This window comes from Amblyraja radiata, chromosome 8 (genome assembly GCF_010909765.2).
Source record: "Amblyraja radiata isolate CabotCenter1 chromosome 8, sAmbRad1.1.pri, whole genome shotgun sequence".
Classification (NCBI taxonomy): domain Eukaryota; kingdom Metazoa; phylum Chordata; class Chondrichthyes; order Rajiformes; family Rajidae; genus Amblyraja; species Amblyraja radiata.
The window spans coordinates 35,780,238-35,807,139 of NC_045963.1; positions in this window are offsets into that span (position 1 = coordinate 35,780,238).

The following is a 26,902-nucleotide window of genomic DNA, read 5'->3' on the forward strand; positions in this document are numbered from 1 at the left end:
TTTCCATTGTTGCGGCCTGCTGCCGCAGATGCCAGTTTTGTCATTTTAATCAGTGGTCAACTATTCTCGTATAGGAGATGATGTTACCGCATCCAATGTCTTATTATGGTTAAAAGAGACAAAATAGTTGGGGAAAGGCCAGGTTGAAGTTAGCAAGCATGCAGGTTCTGAATCAGACTCTCCTCTTTAGTCTTTAGAGATACAGTGAAACTATATGAAACTTTGTGAAACTATATTTCAAGGAGCTTCGGTGAAGTTCTCCATCTATTCGTCGCAGTGCCTAAGGACTGCTAAACTCTTGGAAGAGCCTGCTTTTAGCTTTAAGAGCCTGTCCCACTGTATGAGCTAATTCAATAGTTCTCCCGAGTTTCCCCAGATTCGAACTTGGAGAATTACGGTAATAGCCGCTCGTAGGTACTCCGGGCTCTCGTGGACATTTTTCAACATGTTGAAAAATCTTCACGAGTCTTCACGAGCTTACCGCGTTTCCCGAGTACCTGCCGTTAGCGTTACGAGCCGCTAAGTGATGTCCCGAGCTCCGACGTACCCGCTACGTACATTCTACGTGCTTACCACAAGTTTGATTTTATTTTTAAACTCGGGAGAGCTCTTGAATTACCTCGTACAGTGGGACAGGCCCTTTAGATTGAGGGCCCACCTACTCTTCAAGGTGGACAAAAAACTTCCAGAGGCACCAGATCAAGAAAAGCAATGAATTTATCCTCAGAATCCTGCACAATACTTACCTCAAATCCAATGTCTTAAAATAGATTATTTGGTCATTATTAAATTGGGTGCTCGCTGTGTGTACAACACCACCGTTATGAATTGGTTAGAGCTGCTCAGAAAGCAATGTGAAAGGTGCCATGTAATTATAACTCGTTCTAGTTATAAGTAAAATAAATGCAAACAACCTTCCCTTGTGAGTTTCTGGATTGATGTGACTGGAATTTATTGGGCTCACGGTTACAAGTGAGTAATTGGCTAGCTTCGACAAATGAAAATATCAGCCAACATTCCTTTAGTTTAGTTTAGTTTAGAGATACAGCGTGAAAACAGGTCCTTTGGCTCACCGAGCTCACGCCGACCCGAGATCACCCCCTAAACTATCACTATCCTGCACACAATTTACAATTTTACCAATTAACCTACAAAACTGTATATCGTTGGAGTGTGGGAGGAAATTGGAGTAACCGGGAAAACCCATGTGGTCACGGAGAAACATAGAAAATAGGTGCAGGAGTAGGCCATTTGGCCCTTCGAGCCAACAGCGCCATTCAATATGATCATGGCTGATCATCTAAAATCAGTACCTCGTTCCTGCTTTCTCCCCATATCCCTTGATTCCGTTAGCCCTAAGAGCTAAATCTAACTCTTGAATATATCCAGTGAATTGGCCTCCACTGCCTTCTGCGGCAGAGAATTGCTGGGTGAAAAGGTTTTTCCTCATCTCAGTCCTAAATTGCCTACCCCTTATTCTTGAACCGTGACTTCTGGTTCTGGACTCCCCCAACATCGGGAACATTTTTCCTGCATCTAGCCTGTCCAATCCCTTAAGAATTTTATATGTTTCTATCAGATGCCCTCTCATCCTTCTAAAGTATGTACAAACTCTATACAGACAGCACCCGTGGTCAGGATTGAACCCGGGTCTCTGGCGCTGTAAGGCAGCAACTCTACTGCTGCGCCACTGTGCTGCCCATTCCTGTTTCATTCTCTAAATATCTTTCCCAAAGCGTGATATTTGTCAACATCCAATGTGGTTACGAAACTTCCACAATCATATAATCCTACTGGCACTCAGTGTGTCACCTTAAAGTTTCAAGGATCATTCAATATAAGAGGAACCAGTCGCTCCAAAACAATTAAAAATATATATATTTTGGTCATCCAACAAGTTTAAATTTTAACCTTGGATTAACACATAATTCCACTCCTGCTTTTGTCTTTCCTTCCAGTTTAGGTAAACTTCTCAGCTCTGTATTTGCGCAGTTTAGGAATATATATTCAGCAAATGAGAGTCAGCAGACGATAAACTTATTTCAACATTGCCATTGCCACCTTTATGGTAATGGACATTAATGCCACAAAACTCCTGTCTGCAAAAGGTTGTACTGCCATGTTGGGAGGTAATTTAGAACAAAAAGTTTTTTTTCTCTCAAGCGCCGCCTGTTTATCAAATCATTTGAGTTGTGTCTTGTTGCTTGTCTGGGTTTGTGCCATTACGAAGATGAGCACTTTTCAGATGTTTTGGAAGATTTTGCATATTTCAGCTCTTACTTGATCATATCAGTTGTGCTTTCAGCCTGCTCTGTACACCTCCAACCCACAACAAAGCTGCTTGCTGCAATAAGAAACAGCTGACAGTGTGCATCGGTGGGAAAGAAGGCAGACTTTCTTTTCTCGACGCTGAGGCGAGAGGTTGGTGGATGACGCAGGTCGGGTGCTGCCAGCATTGGGTACAATTCTGCTGGGTGCCCGCCACCGCTGGCTTGCGGCTCGATGTTCCATCAGATACCCTCTCATGAGGATGCAAAACAAAACATGAAAGCAAATGCTCCATTTGCAACTGAGAGCAAAGCCTTAAAAAATATTCCTATGCGGCACATTTTTTTCCACGCATTTACCTGAAGTAACTAGCAAAATAGAAAATATTAAGGCAGGTGACAATGCAGCCTGAAATTATTTTGTTACATTTTAGGTGCAGGAAATTTGAAGTAAAGATTTGGCAGATTAGTGCGTAGGGTGTGAACTCTTAGCAGAAAGATTACATTGTTGATTTGAACACCTACCTTGGGCTGATAGTTGTTTTAGGTGTTACTTGCTCTGTGCTTCCTGACCTACAGACTTCAAGCAATGCAGAAATTGGTAAACTTCACGACCTTCACAGCTAGCATCTATGAAATCAAGTATTGAAAGCGACCCTATTGGCAGGGTAGAAACAATTTGAATTGCAAGATTAATATTTAGATGGAAATGCAGAGCTGATTATGTTGATACAGTTTGATCCTTTGCTTACTGAATGAAAGGACTGACATTGAATATTATATTTTCTAATTCATGTTTCAGCACCTAATAAGTTGTTTAATTATTTTTTGTTACATTCTTTTCACATCCAGGATGTGCAAGTAACATGGAACTTAGTATTTTGTTCAGAAAGATGGTTGACAAAAAAAGTATTTTATGTTTTATTTTTTGGTTTCAGTATATACGTGAAATCTACCTATCTCACAGATCTGTTACAGTGCAATATGCTGGCGACACACTGGAATAATTTAATGTGGTTTGTGTTGTTTAATGAGCTGCGTATGCAGTTATAGGTGAGCTTCAAGTTAAACGAGAGATGTGCACAAGTGAAATGATATAATTATCTGGAGTTAAATCTGTGAAATTAATTTGGTCCAGACACAGGTTTGATCCTGAGCCTGGGAGCTATCTGTGTGGAGTTTGCACGTTCTCCCTGTGAATGCATGGGATTTGTCTAGGCGCTTCATTTTCCTCCCACATCCTAGAGACTTGAGTGTTTGTAGCTTAATTGGTCTCTGCAAAATTGCCCTTTAGTGTAGAGGGAGTGGATGAGAAAGTGGGATACCATAGAGCAAGTATGAACAGGCAATCGATGGCTGGCATAGACTTGGTGGGCCAAAGGGCCTGCTTCCACGCTGTATCTCTATCTCCAATGTAATCTGAACTGCAGAATTTGGTTCAAAAGATGAATAAGTCTGTATTCTGCATAATTCTTATTGAATGCTTTGGAATAGAATGCTGTTAAACCATTGCCATTAAATTGCCATTCCAAAGCATCATTAAAGTTTATCGCAGAACATGGCCTAGTAAATTAAAATACTTGTTTTCTATGGTGCTATTCAGAATCAGCCAATCTACATTTGGCACGGGCCAAGTAGCATCGACGTGATACAGAATGGAAGATAGACACAAAAAGCTGGAGTAACTCAGCGGGTCAGGCAGCATCTCTGGAGAAAAGGAGTAGGTGACGATTCAGTCGAGACCCTTCTCAAAGTGAGAGCCAGAGGAGAGGGAATCTGGAGGTATGGAAATGTGCAGAACAGATCAGGGCCAAAGAGCCCACTGATGACCAAAGAGCCCACAATATTCCATTGTTGGCTGTAGAGGAGGTGATAATGAGAGGATACAAACAGTAAAATGAGCAGGGCGACTAGGGTGGGGGAGGGACGGAGAGAGAGGGAAGGCAAGGATTACTTGAAATAAGAGAAATCAATATTCATACCGCTGGAATGCAAGCTGCCCAAATGAAATATGAGGCGCTGTTCCTCCAATTTGCGTGTGGCCTCACTGACAGTGGAGGAACCAGGACAGAAAGGTCAATATGGAAATAGGAAGGGAAGTTAAAATGCTTGGAAACCTGTTAGTATGACTAATTGAGGTTTTAATATAAAATTGGACAATATATTGTGTTTTTCTGTCAGTATTTCAATTCAACAGAGAGCGGTTGATTTCTCAAATGTCAAAGGTACATTTTGCAGAATTGATTTAATGGACATAAACAGGAATTTTGGAGGCAAGATTTTTGTCTTCACTGCCAGGCATAATGGATCATCCACGAATTATAGTTTTAGAGCCTGTCTGACTTTCATCCCATTGTACTTGGATAGGTTCTATGATGGATGGGTGGACAAACTGTTCCGGTAGCTGACCATCCAGATAGTGAACATGGGAATGCAGCCATTTAGTTTATTAGTGACTTGTTACATTTGTAATTGAGTCTGTCTGTGGTCTGGGATCCCTCCGCTTCATAGGTGTTTTATTGCATGTTGGAATTTTTGTCAATGTTCTTCTCCAGGAGTTGATACTTGCTAGAGTAAACTCCAGCACCATTTGGCAGCTGTTACCTTATTTAGTTGACCATTTCCCTACAGGGAGAATCTGGGAAGCCCTGAAGACTGGAGGGAGCCGCTGGTGATGACGGATGTGAGGAGTGGTCCGGAAGGAGAGGGACCGGGGGTATTGGCTCCAGCGCCCTCCAGGTCAGCTGCTGGAGGCACCCACTGGGACACGGAGGTGGTTGGGCAAGGGGAGGGATGTCGGATTGGGGACCTGCAGCAGCCTGGGGCTTATCTGGGCTTACCTGGATCGAGGGCGCTCCAGTATTTCCAGTTTATGGACCGGACTTTGGACTTGGACTTTTACTTTGTAAATGGCGCCAAAATATAGCGAGTGTGCATTTGTGGGTTGTGCAAAAGAATTTCACTGTGCTGTGCACACGTGCCAATAAAGATCCATTGAACCGTTGGCATGAGCACAGTTTCCGGATTAGTATTAACACAGGGGATTCATGAGGCAAACTCAATCTCTTCTTCACCTAGCATTTCCATCAGGAATCATGGGTTACCTACCCGTCCTGTCTGATAGTTTTCCCATTAGCAATCTCAGATCCTGAGGTCAACTATGTATCTTTTCTGCACCCCATCTCAAATCAACCAGCTCACAAAAAAACACGATGAATCACAGTGAAAAGGTTCGATCTTAGAGTAGGTATTCAAGTTCAAGTTCAAGTTCAAGTTAGTTTATTGTCATGTGTCCCTGTATAGGACAATGAAATTCTTGCTTTGCTTAAGCACACAGAAAATAGTAGGCATTTACTACAAAACAGATAAATGTGTCCATATACCATGATATAAATATATACACACATGAATAAATAAACTGATAGTGCAAATAACAGAAAGTGGTTGGTAATAATCAGAGTTTTGTCCGAGCCAGGTTTAATAGCCTGATGGCTGAGGGGAAGTAACTATTCCTGAACCTGGTTGTTGCAGTCTTCAGGCTCCTGTACCTTCTACCTGAAGGTAGCAGGGAGATGAGTGTGTGGCCCGGATGGTGTGGGTCTTTCATGATACTGCCAGCCTTTTTGAGGCAGCGACTGCGATAGATCCCCTCGATGGAAGGAAGGTCAGAGCCGATGATGGACTGGGCAGTGTTTACTACTTTTTGTAGTCTTTTCCTTTCCAGGGCGCTCAAATTGCCGAACCAAGCCACGATGCAACCGGTCAGCATGCTCTCGACTGTGCACCTGTAGAAATTAGAGAGAGTCTTCCTTGACAATCCGACTCTCCGTAATCTTCTCAGGAAGTAGAGGCGCTGATGTGCTTTTTTGATGATTGCATTAGTGTTCTCGGACCAGGAAAGATCTTCAGAGATGTGCACGCCCAGGAATTTGAAGCTCTTGACCCTTTCAACCATCGACCCGTTGATATAAATGGGGCTGTGGGTCCCCCTCCTACTCCTTCCAAAGTCCACAATCAGTTCCTTGGTTTTGCTGGTGTTGAGGGCCAGGTTATTGCGCTGGCACCATATGGACAGTTGCTCGATCTCTCTTCTGTACTCTGACTCATCCCCATCAGTGATACGCCCCACAATAGTGGTGTCGTCAGCGAACTTGATGATGGAGTTCGCACTGTGGTTCGCTACGCAGTCATGGGTATAGAGTGAGTACAGCAGGGGGCTGAGCACGCAGCCTTGAGGTGCTCCCGTGCTGATTGTTATTGAGGCTGACACATTTCCACCAATACGAACAGACTGTGGTCTGTGGACGAGGAAGTCGAGGATCCAGTTGCAGAGGGATGCGCAGAGACCCAGTTCTGCGAGTTTGGTAACCAGTTTGGAGGGGATGATTGTGTTAAATGCCGAGCTGTAATCAATGAATAACAGCCTGACATATGAGTTTTTGTTGTCCAAGTGGTCCAGTGCGGAGTGGAGGGCCAGCGAGATCGCATCCACCGTTGATCTGTTGTGGCGGTACGCGAACTGCAGTGGGTCCAGGTTTTTGTCGATGTAGGAGTTGATTTGCTCCATGATCAACCTCTCAAAGCACTTCATCACCACCGCCGTTAGTGCCACTGGTCGATAGTCATTGAGGCATGTCACCTTACTCTTCTTGGGCACCGGTATAATTGATGCCCTTTTAAAGCAGGTGGGGACCTCAGACCTCAGAAGTGAGAGATTGAAAATGTCCGTAAAAACTCCCGCCAGTTGGTCCGCACAGGTTTTTAGAACACGGCCGGGTATACCATCAGGACCAGGTGCTTTTCGGGGGTTCACCCCTCTGAAGGATTTCCTGACATCGGCCTCTGTGACTGAGACTGAAATGCCATTGCAGCGAATGGGGGGGCCCACGAGGAGCATTTCCTCACCACAAATTAGAACGAACGAATGAATGAATGAATGAATGAATGAATGAATGAATGAATGAATGATACTTTATACTTTATTTTCACATGTACCTAGGTACAGTGAAATGCCTTGTTTTGCATAAAACCTGGACAGTACACAAGTGTCGCCACGTGTCTGGCACTGACAAAGTTACAAAGTATTGAACAGTCCAATCTATTGCCCTCTGCCACACATGGCAGCAGACCTAATCCCCCTCCACACCACCCCGCCGGTTCCCTCTTCATTCTCGAAGCCCCCCCCCCCCCCCCCCCCCGCCCCCCCACTCGCCAAGACCCCATCATAAGGTGAAAATGAATAGTAGAATTAGGCCATTCTGCCCATCAAATCTACTCCGCCATTCAATCATGGCAGATCTATCTCTCCCTTCTTACCCTATTCTCCAGCCTTCTCCCCATAACCTCAGACACCCATACTAATCAAGAATCTATCTATCTTGGTCGATCGGGTCATGGAAATTCGGCCTTACAGAATTCACAAATCACTGTCCCAAAAATTTGAGAGAGGCAATAAAATTCTCTCTCACAGAATTTATGTGAAAAGCGGTCAATACATGTACACTAAAAGTATTTATTTGCAACTTATGTTTCTCAAGGGGTGCACAGATAATGCAATGTTGCGTTACAGCAAAAATGAGATTCAACCCATTTTCTAGGATCTCAACCGCTACTCACATCCCATGGGCCATTAGCAATGCATGGGAAATTAAATGTAAGTATGTAAATCGATGCCATTACTTATATGTATTTATTTGCAATCACCCCGTGCACTCGCGCTATCCTGCACACTTGGGACAATTTCCCATTTTTACAGAAGTCAATGAAGCTACAAATCTGTACGTTTTTGGAATTTGGGAGGAAACTGGAGCACCCAAAGAAAACCCAAGCAGACACAGGGAGAATGTACAAACTCCGTACAGACAGCACCCACAGTCAGGATTGAACCCGGGTCTCTGGCGCTGTAAGGCAGCAGGGCTAACGCTATGGCACTGTGCTGCCTGAATCAATCAAAGCCAGGATAGAACTTAAAATATTCTTCAGATGCAGATTGCTCCACATCAGGGAAAATTCCAACAATGACATAGACACAGAAATGTCAGCATCTGACAGCAAGGATGATTGGTAATTACTAATATGTAGAAACAAAGAACTGCAGATGCTGGTTAATACACAGAGGGACACAAAGTGCTGGAGCAACTCAGTAGATCAGGCAGCTGAAGAAGGGTCTCGAGGTCACCTATGCATGTTCTCCAGAACTGCTGCCTGACCTGCTGAGTTACTCTAGCATTTTGTATCCTGTTGCTATTTTCTGTTGTTTGACTATAAATATCTTGAAGCAAAATTCAGATTATAGATGGCTACAGAAGAGTGCAGATAGGGGGGAGAGGATATGGTATGGACGATTTGTTAGAGGAAGTTGTAAAGAACAGAAATGCCTCGGAATATAGTCACAAAATGCTGGAGTAACTCAGCAGGTCAACACCGAAGATAGATACAAATGCTGAAGTAACTGAACGGGTCTGAAGAAGGGTCTTGACCCGAAACGTCACCTATTACTTTTCTTCAGAGTTGCTTCCTGACCCGCTGGGTTACTCCAGCATTGTGTATCTATCCTCCATTCCTTATCTCATTGATGTTACTTGACCCTTGCCAAATGGTCAATGGCTGATTATGAATCATCTCTGGAGAAAAGGAATAGGTGACTTTTCTGGTCGAGACCCTTCTTCAGACCCGCTGAGTTACTCCTGTATTTTGTGCCTATTTTCTGTGTAAACAAGCATCTGCAGTTCCTTCCTGCACATCTCAGAATATAGAGTTCTATTGATGAGATTAGATACTTTGCAAGGATACCAATATTATAAAACCAGTTGTCTCAGTTTATTGTGTTGTAGGTGAGGAAACACACTGGCTAAAGTTTAAAATTATAATTTACTGACACTAAATGAATCTTTCCAGACATAACGATTTCCTTTTGGCCATGTGGCATTGTGGTTAAAATTCAATGAATCGTCATGAGAAAAAAGATGTATGTTCTTTATGTTTATTTTCTCAGGACATTTGTGTTACCCTCATTCAAAGTCGCTACATCATTAAATCTTTTGGCCCAATTGATCAGTGCAGGACAGTAATGACTATACAGGCAACTCCCAATTGAGCAATTGTTTGAATTGTCCCTTTCTACGTTTGAGCACCGTTAGGTGTTATTTCACGCTGGTCAACTGACAGGATGAGAGGATCAAAGTGCGGATCATTAAATCCAGACTGGGAACTCACCATGTAGGGAGGTGATAGGTATAGTCCTACCATACTGCAGCACTAAACCGTGAAATTGTAATGTGTTGTTTATTTTAGTTTAGTTTGGTTTACTTTAGTTTAGTTTACTTCAGTTAAGTTTAGTTTAGTTTACTTCAGTTTAGTTCAGTTTAGTTTAGTTTAGTTTATTTTGGAGTTTATTACAGTGTGGTAATAGGCCCTTTCGCCCATCGAGTCTGCGCGGACCATCGATCACCTAAACACTAGTTCTACATTGTGCCACTTTCGCATCCAGAGGCTACTTACAGAGGCCAATTAACCTACAAACCTGCACATCTTTGGAATGTGGGAGAAAACCGGAGCAGCCGGAGGAAACTCACAGGGCCACAGGGAGAATGTACAAACTCTGCACAGATTGCACACGTAGTTAGTATTGAACCCAGGTCTCTAGCGCTGTAAGGCAGCAGCTCTACCAGCTGCATCATTATGCTGCCCTTTTGAATGCAACACCTCACTCTATTAGCAGTCCATTCATTGAGATCTTGCTCTGAGCACAATAACACTGCTCGTACAATTACTGCAAGTGGAAACTATGGTTAAGCTGCTACCAGCAATTGCAAATGTGGAAGTCCCATTGCAAGCTTGACAAGCTATGCAGTGGGGGGAAAAGCCACCGTTTGCTTTCAACCACAAGGTCGTTCAATCCTTATCAAGTTTTCACTTTTCTTTCATTATATCTTGTTCCCCATTGGAGGTCAATTTAAATTTAGCCACACATGGCCTTGAAATCCTATGAGTCATTTGTGTTTTAATTTTGAAGCATGAATTAATTTTTTGTGCAGAAATAAAATAGAAAATGCTGGAAACACTCAAGAGATCTTCAACCTAGAACATTATCTTCCTGAGAGGAGATGGATTTAATAGGAAACTGATGGGAAACTTTTTCACATGGAGGGTAGTTGGTATATGGAATGAACTGCCAGAGGAAGTAGTTGAGGCAGGTAGAACACAATATTTAGAAGGGATTCAGATAGAAAGTTCTAGAGGAATGTGGCCAAAGGTAGGCAAATGGGATGAGCTTTGAAGGGGGCATTTTGGTCAGTATGGATATGTTGGACCAAAGGGCCTGTATCTGTGCTGTATGTCTCTCTGACTCGAAACAAGATTAAGACTGCTCACAGCCAATATGGCCACTAATTGCAGCTGACACCTTAAAACCTTACCTGGTTGCAACCGTGGGAACACTAAATGGGCATAATAGTAACTTAGAGTCATAGAGTTATGCAGCATGGAAACAAGCCCTTTGGCCCAACTCATCCTTGCCAAAGAAAGTGCCCATCTAAGCTGGTGCCATTTCCCAACATTTGACTCACATCTCTCCACACCTTTCCTATCCATGTTTTTACTTATACTGCTGCTCAGCCTCCTCTCTGAAGCCTCACAAGCCAAAGCCTCAGCACTTACCACTCAATCAACGCACTTCAGCCTCAGACACAGACACTCTCTCAATGGCGGCTCCAAAATGGCCACCCGACTAGAGTCCAGTGTCCCAGCCCACTTAGTATCATTTAATCTTCTATTTGGCATAGGACAGCTTGTTACAATCTCAGCTTTGAGAGAGGAAAACAAATAACCTTTTAATTTAATCATTGAGAAATTTCAACAGCATACATTTCCTCTAATTTTGAGGTAAGATGTTTTTGTTGTTAATTTGACTCTCTTATATGAAAGTTGTTTTATATGAGATAGTTGTTCATTCATGGGAAATGTAGCAAGGAAAATATTATGCAGTCACCAATTCAGTAACTCTAAGCAGGCCTGTGGGTGTCAAGAGCTATTTTTGGCACCTCAGAGGTAAGCAATAATATCTATATTTATTTTCTTGACTAAAAAGGTAATAATCAGCAAAGAAATTGAGATCTGCATCATCATCATCCAAACCTATACAAGGTTACGCATTTTATTTCATGGTTTACATAGGAGTGAGTGAAAAGGAACAGGCAGCTGTTTATGCAGCCAACCTGAACACTCATCTCATACCATAGTCTGTGACTCATGGGATTATATATGTGCACTCGTTCATTCTCCTGGCATCTCTTCCTCTGGTAAGATCGCTCTTTCCTAACTTTTACAATTCATGGACAAGCCGTGCCTTAACCATGAAGTGAAAATAAGGAAGACGTCAGATTTCAGTGGCCTAAAGTATTATTCATTCAGTCATCGCCTGTTCCACACAAGGAGAAGACAAACCCAAACAGAAACTTCAGGGAGACTCAGATCTGTAACTTTATTTAAGGTACAAGTCCTCACAATTTTACAGAAAATTACTCAGTGGAATCTATAATGCTAATTAATCAAATAATAAATATAGAAGCCATTTTTCCCCCACTGCAACTTCTCCTGCCTTTCTCCAGTTACTCCGCTAAACCTTTACCTTCTGCCCCAGAACCAGACCAGTTTAGTTTAAATTAGAGATACAGTGTGGAAACGAGCCTTTCGGCTCACCGAGTCCACACCAACTAGCGATGTCTATACATTAACATTATCCTACACACCAGGGACAATTGACTGGAGCCAATTACCCTAAAAACCTGTATGTTTTTGGGGTGTGGGAGGAAACTGGAGAACCCCGGAGAAAAACAAAGTGGTTACAGGGAGAAGATACAAACTACTTACAGATTTATGCATTGATGAGTTTTTAGGTACGTGAGATCCAATGTGGAAGTGGGACATTTTATTAATGTATCTGAACGGGATTCCTATCCTGCAATTAGGAAGCCCATTAAAATGATACAGCTATGTTGTAGGCTTCTGTTTTGTTGGAAGACACAGAGAGAGGCAGCGTGGAAATGGACCCTTTGGTCCACTGAGTCCGTGCCGACCCATTTACTCTAATCTTACATTAATGTCATTGTTTATTCTCCCTATATTCTCATCATATGCAGTGAATTGGAAACAGGAACGGTTTGTTACATAGGCTGGTGCACTTTGGACAACCCTAGTTGGCCACAGGCAATAGGAGTGTTCCCAACTTCTCAAGAAAGTCTTTGTCCTCTCTTTGTTGGTCAATACTCTTTGTCCCACAGACCAGAGCATGGACAGAAGTGTGAAAATGCACACCTACAGATTCAGGGACAGTTTCTTCATAGCTGTCAGCAGGCAACTGAACCATCCTATCAACAACTTGAGAGAGGTCCTGAGCTAACATCTACCTCATTGGAGACCCTCGGACACTCTTTAATCGGACTTTACTGGACTTCATCTTGCACTATACCTTAATCCCTTTATCATGCAACTGTGTACACTGTGAATAGACACACAATGCTGGAGTAACTCAGTGGGACAGGCAGCATCTCTGGAGAAAGGAATGGCTGACGTTTCCGGTCAAGACCCTTCTTCAGATTTTCTGAAGAAGGGTCTCGATCCGAAACTTCACCTTTATCTTCTCTCCAGAGATGCTGCCTGTCCTGCTGAGTTACTTCAGCATTGTGTGTCTATCTTCAGTGTAAAACAGCATCTGTAATTCCTTCCTCCATATTTTGTTCCTACACTCTGGACGGCTCAATTGTAATCACGTGTAGTCTTTCTGCTGACTGGACAGCATGCAACAAAAAGCTTTTCACTGCACCTTAGTACACGTGACAATCGGATAAACTAACTAACTAACAATTTATTGAAATGAGATTGCCCAGACCTGCATCTCCAGTTGTGGTAGCACCTTGAGATTGTGCACATCCGCTTTGATAACAGATGAGCTGTTGCTCCACAGTGTTCACTGACCTACATGCTCTTCAAGATCACACACATTTTAAAAATAATCTAGGCAGTGGGTCTGGGGTGTTGGCAGGGGCAGAATGTAGAGGATGTAGGGACTGCAGAGGCGAGTTTCAATTTCAATTGCCTAAATTAACATCTTGATGTGGGATTAACAAGCAGGCGTAGGTGGCTTCATGTGTAGCCAGTGCACCGTACTGCCTGCCACCAGCACTAAGCATTGTCAACTGATTCATAAACATATCAGCAGTGACTCACACCATTCAAAGCCGGACCTGCTGAGAGCCTGCCTGTGCCTCTTAAGGAGAAAGTATATTGAGGTTGCCTAAAGTGGTGGGAGTTTTATTTTCAAAAGTCAGTCAGGCCTTATGATTTTATTTTGAGCAGAGCCTCTGTGTGGGAGAGAGAGAGTACTCTGGGGATGCAGCCCCACGAGGATTTTGATGACCTTACATGAATCCTTAAGATCGGTCAATGCATTTTCAGATGCCACATCCCGTTGTCTGTGCCTCTAGTTCAAGAAGCTGCACAGTTAGCCGCACCTCAAGTTCAAGTTCAAGTTCAAGTTAGTTTATTGTCATGTGTCCCTGTATAGGACAATGAAATTCTTGCTTTGCTTAAGCACACAGAAAATAGTAGGCATTTACTACAAAACAGATAAATGTGTCCATATACCATGATATAAATATATACACACATGAGTAAATAAACTGATAGTGCAAATAACAGAAAGTGGTTGGTAATAATCAGAGTTTTGTCCGAGCCAGGTTTAATAGCCTGATGGCTGAGGGGAAGTAACTATTCCTGAACCTGGTTGTTGCAGTCTTCAGGCTCCTGTACCTTCTACCTGAAGGTAGCAGGGAGATGAGTGTGTGGCCAGGATGGTGTGGGTCTTTCATGATACTGCCAGCCTTTTTGAGGCAGCGACTGCGATAGATCCCCTCGATGGAAGGAAGGTCAGAGCCGATGATGGACTGGGCAGTGTTTACTACTTTTTGTAGGCTTTTCCTTTCCAGGGCGCTCAAATTGCCGAACCAAGCCACGATGCAACCGGTCAGCAGGCTCTCGACTGTGCACCTGTAGAAGTTAGAGAGAGTCTTCCTTGACAATCCGACTCTCCGTAATCTTCTCAGGAAGTAGAGGCGCTGATGTGCTTTTTGATGATTGCATTAGTGTTCTCGGACCAGGAAAGATCTTCAGAGATGTGCACGCCCAGGAATTTGAAGCTCTTGACCCTTTCAACCATCGACCCGTTGATATAAATGGGGCTGTGGGTCCCCCTCCTACTCCTTCCAAAGTCCACAATCAGTTCCTTGGTTTTGCTGGTGTTGAGGGCCAGGTTATTGCGCTGGCACCATATGGACAGTTGCTCGATCTCTCTTCTGTACTCTGACTCATCCCCATCAGTGATACGCCCCACAATAGTGGTGTCGTCAGCGAACTTGATGATGGAGTTCGCACTGTGGTTCGCTACGCAGTCATGGGTATAGAGTGAGTACAGCAGGGGGCTGAGCACGCAGCCTTGAGGTGCTCCCGTGCTGATTGTTATTGAGGCTGACACATTTCCACCAATACGAACAGACTGTGGTCTGTGGACGAGGAAGTCGAGGATCCAGTTGCAGAGGGATGCGCAGAGACCCAGTTCTGCGAGTTTGGTAACCAGTTTGGAGGGGATGATTGTGTTAAATGCCGAGCTGTAATCAATGAATAACAGCCTGACATATGAGTTTTTGTTGTCCAAGTGGTCCAGTGCGGAGTGGAGGGCCAGCGAGATCGCATCCACCGTTGATCTGTTGTGGCGGTACGCGAACTGCAGTGGGTCCAGGTTTTTGTCGATGTAGGAGTTGATTTGCTCCATGATCAACCTCTCAAAGCACTTCATCACCACCGGCGTTAGTGCCACTGGTCGATAGTCATTGAGGCATGTCACCTTACTCTTCTTGGACCTTCCACCGCACCTAGCGGCAATCTTATTCAATCAGTACGCACGCCTTATGGAACGCTGGAGGTTGAGGAGACTCCAGATGAAAGTATACAGTATACAATTATGAAGGGTATAGGTAGGGCAAACAGTCAGAACCTTTTCCCAGTATAGGAATATCAAATACTAGAGGGCTTAACTTTCAGGTGAGCGGGGTAATGTTTAGATTTGCAGGTCAAATTGTTTACGCAATGGGTGGTGAGTATCTGGAACATGCTGACATGGGTGATAGTGGAGGCCGATTCAACAGTGACATTTAAGAGACTTTTGGATGACTATGCAGAGAATGGAGGGATGTGGATTATCAGCAGGCAGATAAGAGTTGGTCTTCGCATCATGTCCAGTACAGACATTGTGGGCCGAAGGGCCTGTTTAGTTTAGTTTAGAGATGCAAAGTGGAAACAGGCCCTTTGGCCCTAGCGATCACCCACACACTAGCACTATCCTACACACTATGAACAATTTACAGAAGCCAATTAACCTACAAACCCCCATGTCTTTGGAATGCGTGAGGAAACCGGAGCAGGGAGAACGTGCAAACTCCGTACAGACAGCATTCATAGCCAGGACCCGGTTCTCTGGCGGTGTAAGACAGCAGCTCTGCCGCTGCACCACTGTGCCGAAGAACAGAGAGAATATTTTGTTTGTCACCAATAAAAAGGATTTGTTTCGTGACACGCCTGCTGGTCCTGCAGCGTGTTGCAACAATTGGAGAGGAAGCAGACCCCAGTTATTTATAAACTCTGCATCCTTTCTGGAATCAGTACTCTGTGTGAGCTCAGAGCTAACCAGCAGGCCTCGAACAAGAAGTGCTGGTTAAAAGCCACCAAGCTGCAACATTAAACCCTTTGATGTGACCCCATGCACAAATGAACCTTTTGAGTGGAATCAATTAGTGGGCTGTTAATGCTGAAGGAAGGTGTGCTTTCACCCACAAATCTGCGTCTATGGCCTGTGGAGTGCCGGCATGAACGCGATTGTTGGGCAGGGCCGCGCAGATGTTAAATAATGCCGATCGCTGCCACAGCAGTGAGAGGAAATGTGAGGAGGGCCCAATTGAACGCTCATAATCTCCCTGTCAACCTCGTTTTATGGGTGGTGCAAATGCCATCAGCTGCTAACTCGCCTGTGACAGACACAAACAGGAAATTAGCACCCTGCTGGTGTACAGTCTGAGCCTTGAGGGGGTTGAGCTGTTGTTTATCTATAAATTTAATCACTTAGCCTAGTTGCACACATGCACACATTGACAGAGGCAGAGGGTGAGAGACTGGCAGATCAAGTATGTCCTATTCTCTCACAGAGCTGACAAAATGTGAGCTTTATTAGTAAACCCCCGAATGCATGAGAAGCAGGCACTGAACAGATACATTTTGTTGTTGATTCATTACTTTCTCTACTGTTATTTTCAGTCACTATAATTTTTTGTCCAATTTCCTAATCAGTTTTGTTTCTCTTCCTTGTTGTAATTGCTTTCCCAATATTGTTCTTTGAGTTAAGTATGGGTTACTGAAGTGCAGATAATTACTTAATGCTTTTCGTTAATGGTGCCTTGGGACTCAGATTAATTTACAATGTATTTAAACTCATTTGTATGCATTACAAGTTGTCTCTATGTTTGTGCAGGTAGGCATAATAATATCAGGGACCAATTAAATATTTAATCATTCTCCACGGATACAATTTCTTGACAAAAATTCTTGGAGGACTTGCCTTTGCTTCTGTAATGATAATCACAATGTTTTGTGTCAGACGGTGTCATTTCATCTGCTTACCTCTTCCTAATTGAAGAAGGGTCATCGAACCTCATTGAAACACTTGTAACCAACCAGATAACTGCTGGTACCATCAAGACTACTCTTCATTAGGGAAATGAAAACACATTATTCTGCAATGTTGTTCATCATGTAAGAATTTTATTTCTCAGTCGTCGGTACATATGACAATTAAACACTCTTGACTTCCACAACTTACAAAAGTCAAACCAGTTTCCAAAAGGCAGAAACAGATGGCAAGGTAGCTTAATCTTTATGTTTCTGTGACAGGATTCAGCAACAATTTTACTGCTTTAGTTTAGTTTAGTTTAAAGATACAGCATAGACTGTATCCCTTCGGTCCACCGAGGCCACGCATCCATTGACAGTAGTTCCCTGTTATCCCCCTTTCTCATCCACTCCTTCAACACCAGGGGCAATTTATAAGGGCCAGTTAACCAAGAACCCTGTACGCCTTTGGGATGTAGAAGGAAATCTGAGCACCTACGGGAAAATCATGCGGTTACAGGAAGAATGTGCACACTCCACACAGACAGCAGCTGAGGTCAGGATTGAACCTGGATCACTGGCGTTGTAAGGCATCAGTTCTACCAGTATGTCACTGTGCCACCCTAATCAATGCTGTTGATCAACAGCGGTTGACGGGAGGTTTTCGTGTAACAGCAGCACATCACCAACAAAGTACACATTATTTGATAGAATTTATTTGCCACACAACCAGGGTCAGTAGAATTTGGAAGGTACACAAAATTGCTGGAGGAACTCAGCGGGTGCAGCAGCATCTATGGAGCGAAGGAATTAGGCGACGTTTCGTGCCGAAACCCTTCTTCAGACTCAGTAGAATTTGGGTTGTCTGCAGCGATACAATAATAAAGAACACACAACCACAATAAAAATGTAACACAAACATCCACCACAGCATTCATCACTGTGGTGGAAGGCACAAAATTTGGCCAGTCCTCCTCCATTTCCCCCCCGTGGACAGGACCAGAGTCCAGAGTCAGTCCAGGATCGGCTCTTCCTCACCGGAGACCGCGGCTTTAAGTTGGTGTAGGCCGCAGGCCGGCGGTCGAGATTTAAAGTCTCCGCCGCAGCCAGAAGCACCGTAGACTGCAGGGCCGGCGGTCGAAGCTCCCCTCCAGGGGTGATGTTAAGTTCACGTTTGGCCGCGGGCCGGCAGTGGTGGCTTCTTCTTCCCCCCCCGGGTCCCCCACGAGGGATCCCGGGCTGTAGACGCCGCACCAGCTGGAACTCTGCAGACCGCGGCTTCAGGCTGCCGGCTGCCGCGGGCTTGCGAAACCGAGCGCTCCACTCCGGCGAGTCCCAGCGAGGGCTCACCCGCTCCACGCCGAGAGTCCACACTGCGCCCGCCGCTGAAGTCCCCAGCGTCTCCGTGGAAAGGCCGCGCCGATCCTTGATGTTAGGCCACGGGGGAGGCGACCTGGAAAAAGTCGCCTCTCCATGGAGGAGGCGACCGAAGTGGTTTCCCCAGCACCCCCCCACACCACCCCCCACACAAAACACACAAAGAAACACAAAAAACATTCTTTAAAACATACTAAAAAAATAAAAAAAGTTGAAAAAAACTAACGCGCTGCTGACATGGCTGCTGCCAGAGCAGCGCCCCCTACGTACTGGGAAAGTATGGGAAACTGTTCTAATTTAAAGTCTATTGCCAAGTCCATTGTAAAAAATGGAGATAGAAATTGAGAACCTTGTGACCTGGTATGAAGACATTAACCTTTCTCTCAATTAAAATAAGACAAATAAGATAGTGAATGACTTCAGGAAGCAAAGTGGTACACATAGTGAACGCTGTCCAGACCATCACACAAACCAGCGTGGGCTCAGCGGGCTGAAAGGCTTTTTCCATAGTGTAACTTTAAATTTAAAAAACGAAACTAAATTTGAGATTTAGTATTTGCTGAGATTAAGCTATCTTTGGCTACTTCCCTAAATACCACTGGACACAAAAAGAGGATCTTAGACATGCTTGTTGTGGCCCAAACATGATCAGGCATCTGCTGTGATCAGCGCAGGATGAAACTATCTGCACTAAAGTCCAATATTAATAACTATAAAGCAGAAGTTACACAGAGCTATGTCATCAGGTTCATGCAGAGGTCTCAGAGATGACTTTAGACTTCAGACTCTAGACTTTAGAGGTACAGTGTGGATACTGGCCCTTTGGCCCGAGGAATCTGCAAAGACCAGCGATCACCTCGTACACTAACAATATCCTACACACAAGGGACAATTGACAATTTACAGAAGCCAATTCACCGACAAACCTATTTATCTTTGGAATGAGGGAGGAAACCAGAGCACCCGGGGAAAATCTATGTTGGAATTGTGTTCAGTTGGTAAAAGGTTACTTTGGATGAGACTTTTATAAATAGCTCGTTCTAAGCTTCCCCCCAGTCTAGTTTCAGTCAATAAGACACTGAGTCAAGCACTTGCGCATCTAAACTTTATTTTGGAAAAACACAATAACAGTTCCCCACTACTATACCTAACCACCGTTTGATACAATACAAATAAAATTCAAAGCACTAACTACTCGCTCAATATTTCAATACTCGCTCCTTCCTTTCAGACTTCAAGGCCACTGTCATCGCTCCCACACACTGACTAACGTCTAGCACAGGGGTGGGGAACCTTTTCATGTTGGAAGGCCACATTAACTATAAATGTTAGAGTGTCCCGTCGGAGTGGCCCAGCCCGAGGGAGGAACGGCACTCCCGTCGGAGTGGCCCAGCCCGAGGGTGGAACGGCACTCCCGTCGGAGTGGCCCAGCCCGAGGGTGGAACGGCACTCCCGTCGGAGTGGCCCAGCCCGAGGGTGGAACGACACTCCCGTCGGAGTGGCCCAGCCCGAGGGAGAACGGCACTCCCGTCGGAGTGGCCCAGCTCGAGGGAGGAACGGCACTCACGTGAGGGCGATCCGGCTCGGGGCTGGAACGGTGCTCCGGTGGCTGGGACGGCGTTCTGGCGGCGGTGACCTGAGTCCTGGGTTCAGCCGCGGGCCAGCGGCTGCGTATGCTGGACTGGAGGGCGGCAGCTTCGACCACCCCCGGGCCGCGGTGTTTGAACCGGCCCGTTTGCAGGGTTCGGTGAGCCGCGGGACTGTTGTGCCATCGCCCGGTGGGGAATCGCCTCAGCGCAGAGGGAGAAGAGGAGGGAAGAGACAGAAACCCTAAGATTTTTTGCCTCCACCACAGTGAGGAGGTGCTTGGTGGATACACTGTGGTGGACGTTAATTTGTGTTTACTGTTGTTTATTATTGTATGATGTATGTATGACTGCAGGCACGAAATTTCGTTCAGACCGTAAGGTCTGAATGACAATAAAGGGATTCAATTCAATTCAATTCAATTCATTAAGTTAGCTGTAATCATATAAGGCCAAATTCCAAGAAACTTCAATTAGATATAGGATTATTTCGTTGAATCTTCTTTTACTCTTTAGTATTTAAAATATGTTTATTTTAAGATTAAAATAAAAATAATAAAAGACGAACAAAAACATATTAATAAAAATAAAAGGATTTGTTGTACAAAATTTGGATTCATTCAAAAGGCCGCACTTAATGGCCTAGAAGGCCGCAGGTTCCCCACCCCTGGTCTAGAAGATTCACACCTCTCACACAATTGTTCTTTCAATCTCTTCCAACCGTTATTCTATCATTCTACACAATCGCTCCTATTCAATTATTTGTATCAATCGCTCTTATTCAATTGCTCTCTCAACTTTCTTATCAGCTAGATTACAATCACTTCATCCAACTCTCAGCCTTCAAACAAAGAATCTCCGGATTCTCAAACTAAGGCTCCGGCTCTTAATAGCAATCTCTCATAAGTAGCAATCTCTCCCATTCAAAACACTTTAAGTTCACACAGACAAACAAACCCGAACCACGCAAGTAAAACTACAATCAAGCAAGAAATTATTCCCCCGATTACAAGTAAACCAAGACACACACCAATATAAACTACAAGCATCCACTTATTATGACGATAAATCACACTCTAATAAATCCTCTTCGTGGCATACTCAGTCAATGGCACGACTCCTCCCCCGACACAGCTATCAAAAGAATACGACCCCTGATCGAACCAGCACAAATCAGATTCTAACAATACTACAACCCCGATTTAAACAAATACAAATATTCAATTCAAACACACTTTTACTCCAATTATCTAACACCCAAAAATCCTTAAGCACTCACACAGACAATACAAGTAGAACGTAACACACTCTAAATATATTTACATACACAAAGTATTTATAAAATTCGGATCCGATAAGGGTCAAGTCAGAGTCACCTCAGAGTAAAAGCCTCAAGGAATTGGCAATCTTTCATCACCCTGCAAGAAGCAAACCATCAGTGGGAGCAGACCTCTCTGATATTGGCAGCACAGTGACACAGCTGGTTGAGACTCGGGTTTGATCCCGATCTCAGGTGCTGTCCAAGTGGGTTTCCTCTTGGCACATCCCAAAAGCATGTGGGTTTGTAGGTTAATTGCCATCTCTAAATCGTCCCTAGTGCGTAGGGAGTGGATGGGAAAGAAAAATATATAGAATTAATGTGATCGATGGTCGGCATGGACTTGGTGGGCCAGTGGGCTTGTTTCCATTCTGTATCTCTAAACTAAACTAAACTTTCATCCAGTGCTAACTGAGTGTCCCCAGGACTTTTCATGCCTTTAATTCAGATGCCCTGGAACAACATACAACACAGATTGCAGACAGAAATGCTATGAAAGCTTGTGGAACTTGAAGAGCAATGTGACATAGAAGGAAACATAGGTATAATAAAGGAAATAATCCATTGCATAAAGGAATGGCATCCATCCTACCTGTCAAGGAAGTTCACCTCCACTGTCATGACTGCAGTCGACATCCCATCCCATCCCAGGCAGATGTTCAGCTGGCACTGGAAAAGCTATGTGTGGAGGTCATCTCCAATGATGCACTCACGAAGAAAGCTCAACAACACCTCTAGATCATCAAATGTGCGAGGAGATTTGGCATGTTGCTTTATACTCAACAATTGTCAAATTCGAAGCCAATATTGAACTTCAAAAAGTGTGCAGTGGAGAGCCTGCTGGTTTGGTGCATAACGGCATGCTTTGGAAATTCCAACGTTTGAAAATGAAAGAGGCTGCAGAAAGCAGTGGATATTGCCCGGTCCATCGTGGATCTGAGCTCCTCACCATCAAAGGGATCTTCAGGAAGTGCTGCCTAATGAAGGCAGCAGATATTACCAAAGACACACCATTATCACCACGCTCTCTTCTCGCGTCCATTGGGAAGAAGGTACAGGAGCCTGAGAACCTTTACCTCCAGGTTCAAGAACAACTTCCTCCCATTCACTATCAAGTTATGAACAACCTTGCATAACCCAAATCACAACCCTTTCTCAGCAGCGAACCACTATGGAGTTTGCTCTACTACGGTTGTTCTATGCACTTTGGTTTTTGCACACACATAGTCCAGTTTACTTTGGATTATACTTTAGACTTTAGAGATACAGCACAGAAACAGGCCCTTTGGCCCACCAACTCTGCTTCGACCAGTTAACACTATCTTACAAACTAGGGACATTTACAATTTTGCTGAAGCCAATTGTACGTCTGTACAAACCTGTACGTCTTTGGAGTGTGGGAGGAAACCAGAGTACCCGGAGAAAACCCACATGGTAACAGGGAGAACGTACAAACTCTATACCCATAGTCAGGATTGAACCCGGGTATCTGCCGCTCTACCGCTGCACCACTGTGCCGCAGTGACTTTGAATAACTGATCATTTATTGTATTTTTATTGTTGTTGTCGTTGCATTGAACGTAAAGTTGCTGTACGTAAGCAGTCTTTAACTTTTGAATCTCTCACATTATCTCTTTGTTGAATATAAGTCAATCCGTCCCAATGGCAATGACACATGGTATATCATTAGATGGGGAAATCTCTTACAAAGATGATCTCAATCATTGTGATTGTGTTTAGATCTTGGTTAAAGTGATTAGAGTAAAATAAAACAGAATCGCGCTCTCTCGCACTACAATAGATAAAGAAAGCTGTTTAAAAAGCTCTTATATGTTAGCCGTTTTGTGTGCAAGGATTTGCAGTTGCATTTTACACAGTAAAAAAAAACTTTGTGCGAAAACTGTGAAACCACGGGGAGGACATCGGCTTGCTTGCCTTGCATCAGCAATGCTAGGGCACTTCCTGTTCAGCATGAAATAGTAAAAGATACCAAAACCTCGTGCGTCTCGTAAAGTACCACAAATACGTTCATACATTTCTGACATGAATTGTTGTTTGTCTTCTCCTATCACAAATAAACGAAGAAATCACTGGGCATCAATTAAACATGCTCATAACCTCAAATAAATAGCACTGACTTTTCAAGAAAGGAACATTTTGTCCACAAATTCATCCTTAGTCAGTAACGCCAACATGAAACCAAAAACCCGGCTCATTTTCAAGTCGCTGAAAATGAGTGGAATGCACAACCTTTGCTGTAATGAGTGCGCATTTTGTGGGTTGACTGGGGATGATTTTATATGGGGACGTTTCACGGTGTTAGAACATCCAAGGCACTTTACAGGCAATAAAGTTCCTTTGAAGTGTATTCACTGCAGTCAGGGGGGTAATATATCTGCCAAGGGCTAATCCTCCAAAATGGCACTGTTTAGTTTAGTTTAGAGAAACAGCATGGAAAACAGGCCTTTTGGCCCGCCGAGTCCATGCCTACCATTGATCACCCATTCACACTAGTTCTACATTATCCCACTTTCTCATTCACCCCCAACATTTTGGGGGCAATTTTACAGAGACCAACTAACCCACAAACCCCCCGTCTTTTGGGATGTGGGAGAAAACCTGAGCACCCTGAGGAAACCCACACTAAATTCCCTTTGACGTCACAAGCTGAATTCAATGTGAGGTTGAAAAAATGTATCCTGTCATATGAGGAGGGGAATCGAGAATCAGAGGATTTAGGTTTAAGGTGAGGGGAGAAAGATTCAATATGATCCTGTGAGGTAACTTTTTTACACAAAGGGTGGTGGATGAAAAGAAAGAGTTGCTGGAGGAGGTAGTTGAGGCAGGGACTTTTGCAACGTTTAAGAAACATTTAGATAAGTACATGGATAGGACAGGTTTAGAAGGATATGGGCCAAACACAGGCAGGTGGGACTAGTATCAATGGGACATGTTATTCAGAGTGGGCAAGTTGGGCCGAAGGGCCTGTTCCCACACCGTATGACTATGACTATCCGATTTTTATTCCTTGCCATATTTTCCAATATTTATGTTTAATCAAAGACTGGGATGCAGTCTTAAAACACAATGTGCTGGAGGAACTCATTCGAGTGAGGCAGAATCTATGGAGGAAATGGACAGAGAATGTTTTGGGTTGGGACCCTCCCTCACTCCAAACATGCTGCCTGCCCAGCTGAATTCCTTCAGCACATTGTGTTCTGTTCAAGATTCCAGCATCCACTATTCATTGTGTCTCCAGCCTGAGTGAGTCTGTGAAACTCTGGCAAAGACAAAGATTTAGTTTAGTTTAGTTTTGTTTAGTGATACAGTGTGGAAACAGGCCCTTCGGCCCACCGACTCCACACCGACCAGCAAGCCCCATACATTAACACTATCATACACACTAGGGACAATTTACAATTTTACCGACGCATTTAACCTACAAACCTGCACGTCTTTGGAGAAAACCCACGTGGACACGGGGAGAATGTACAAACTGCATACAGGCAACACCAGTACTCAGGATCGAACCTGGGTCTCTGACGTTGTAAGGAGCAATACCACCACTGTGCCACTGTACCGGCCCATGTTAGTGAGTTGGTTTAATTAGTTAACGATGAATTGGTTTACTGCAATTGAAATGCTAAAATAACCAGAACTGTTGTAAATATTTTCTTTTCTTTGCTCTCTATTGACAGGCTGCCCCATATTCTGCACCTCCTTCAGTTCTCCAGCTTGGCAGATATATTCATACATGTGTGGCTGAACTGTAGGTACTTACACTGGATGGATCGTCTCAGCATCTACTTCCAATACTTACATAGTAATAATAATAATAATAGTAATAATAATAATAATAATAATAATAATAATAATAATAATAATAATAATAATAATAATAATAATAATAATAATAATAATAATAATAATAATAAGATAATAACAAAATTGGAGGAATTGTACATTAACTTAAGAAACTTGGACAATCCCAAGGTAATCTGAGAAAAGCTGTGATGGAAACGTACCTTGCATTCAAGTTTATATGAACATAGGAACCAGCGTTTCAGTCGGATGGATCTGTTCTCTTCAGTTTGATAGCAGCTGATCTGATTCCTCATTTTATCCATCTCTTTCATCCAAGTTATACCTTTTCTCATTGACATTGCCTAATGCATCAACAATGATAGATTTACTGGTCAAAGCTGAGCTGATCTCGGTACAAACAAAGAAAATAAACCAATGCCGGTGCCGGTTTACATGGACGATAGACACAAAATGCTGGAGTAACTCAAGTTCAAGTGAGTTTATTGTCATGTGTCCCTGATATGACAATGAAATTCTTGCTTTGCTTCAGCACATAGAACATAGTAGGCATTTAGAAATATAGAAACATAGAAACATAGAAATTAGGTGCAGGAGTAGGCCATTCGGCCCTCCAATTTACTACAAAACAGATCAGTGCGTCCATATACCATAATATAAATATATACACACATGAATAAATAAACTGATAAAGTGCAAATAACAGATAATTGGTTATTAATAATCACAGTTTTGTCCGAGCCAGGTTTAATAGCCTGATGGCTGTGGGGAAGTAGCTATTCCTGAACCTGGTTGTTGCAGTCTTCAGGCTCCTGTACCTTCTACCTGAAGGTAGCAGGGAGATGAGTGTGTGGCCAGGATGGTGTGGGTCTTTGATGATACTGCCAGCCTTTTTGAGGCAGCGACTGCGATAAATCCCCTCGATGGAAGGAAGGTCAGAGCCGATGATGGACTGGGCAGTGTTTACTACTTTTTGTAATCTTTTCCTCTCCAGGGCGCTCAGGTTGCCGAACCAAGCCACGATGCAACCGGTCAGCATGCTCTCTACTGTGCACCTGTAGAAGTTAGAGACAGTCCTCCTTGACAAACCGACTCTCCGTAAACTTCTTAGGAAGTGGAGGCGCTGATGTGCTTTCTTGATAATTGCATTAGTGTTCTCGGACCAGAGATGTGCACGCCCAGGAATTTGAAAGCAGGGGCACGCAGCATCTCTGGAGAGAAGGAATGTGATGTTTTGGGTCGTGACCCTTCTTCAGTCCTAGGTTGTAGTGTGGAAGCCCTCCTTTCAGTTATCATACTGGCATGAGAATGATTGGGGGAAATAGCCTCCATCTGTGGTGGCGATTTACAATGTTTTTATGATTCTACTTTCAAGGCTATATTAAAACATATTACTTTTGGTTTCTCCTGTGCAGAATTGTTGCATGGAATGATCATTAACATTTTTATTCAAACGCGCATGGTTCTGTTTGTGTGAGGAATCTAAATAAACACATTAATAATTCACTAAAGGTGACACACTTACATTGTTCTTCTTCTTGCGTATGGCGTGCACAGCCTAAAGTTGTACGACAGCTTGTTCTATTTGATCTTATTTGAATGTGCACATCGGGTTGATTGCATTCATCTAAACAGGGCGGACCACGTGAAGGTTGCAATCTCCCACCCCACATTGTTGTTTGGATTGTGGGTATGTCCATTCATCTTCTCCAGGTTCACTCGTTCTCCCAGTCAGTTTATCAGTACTCACTTATTTAAACAAGAGTATTATTTTTTAATCAATAAAGACAGGGGAAAGCCAAACATAAATCATCACAGAT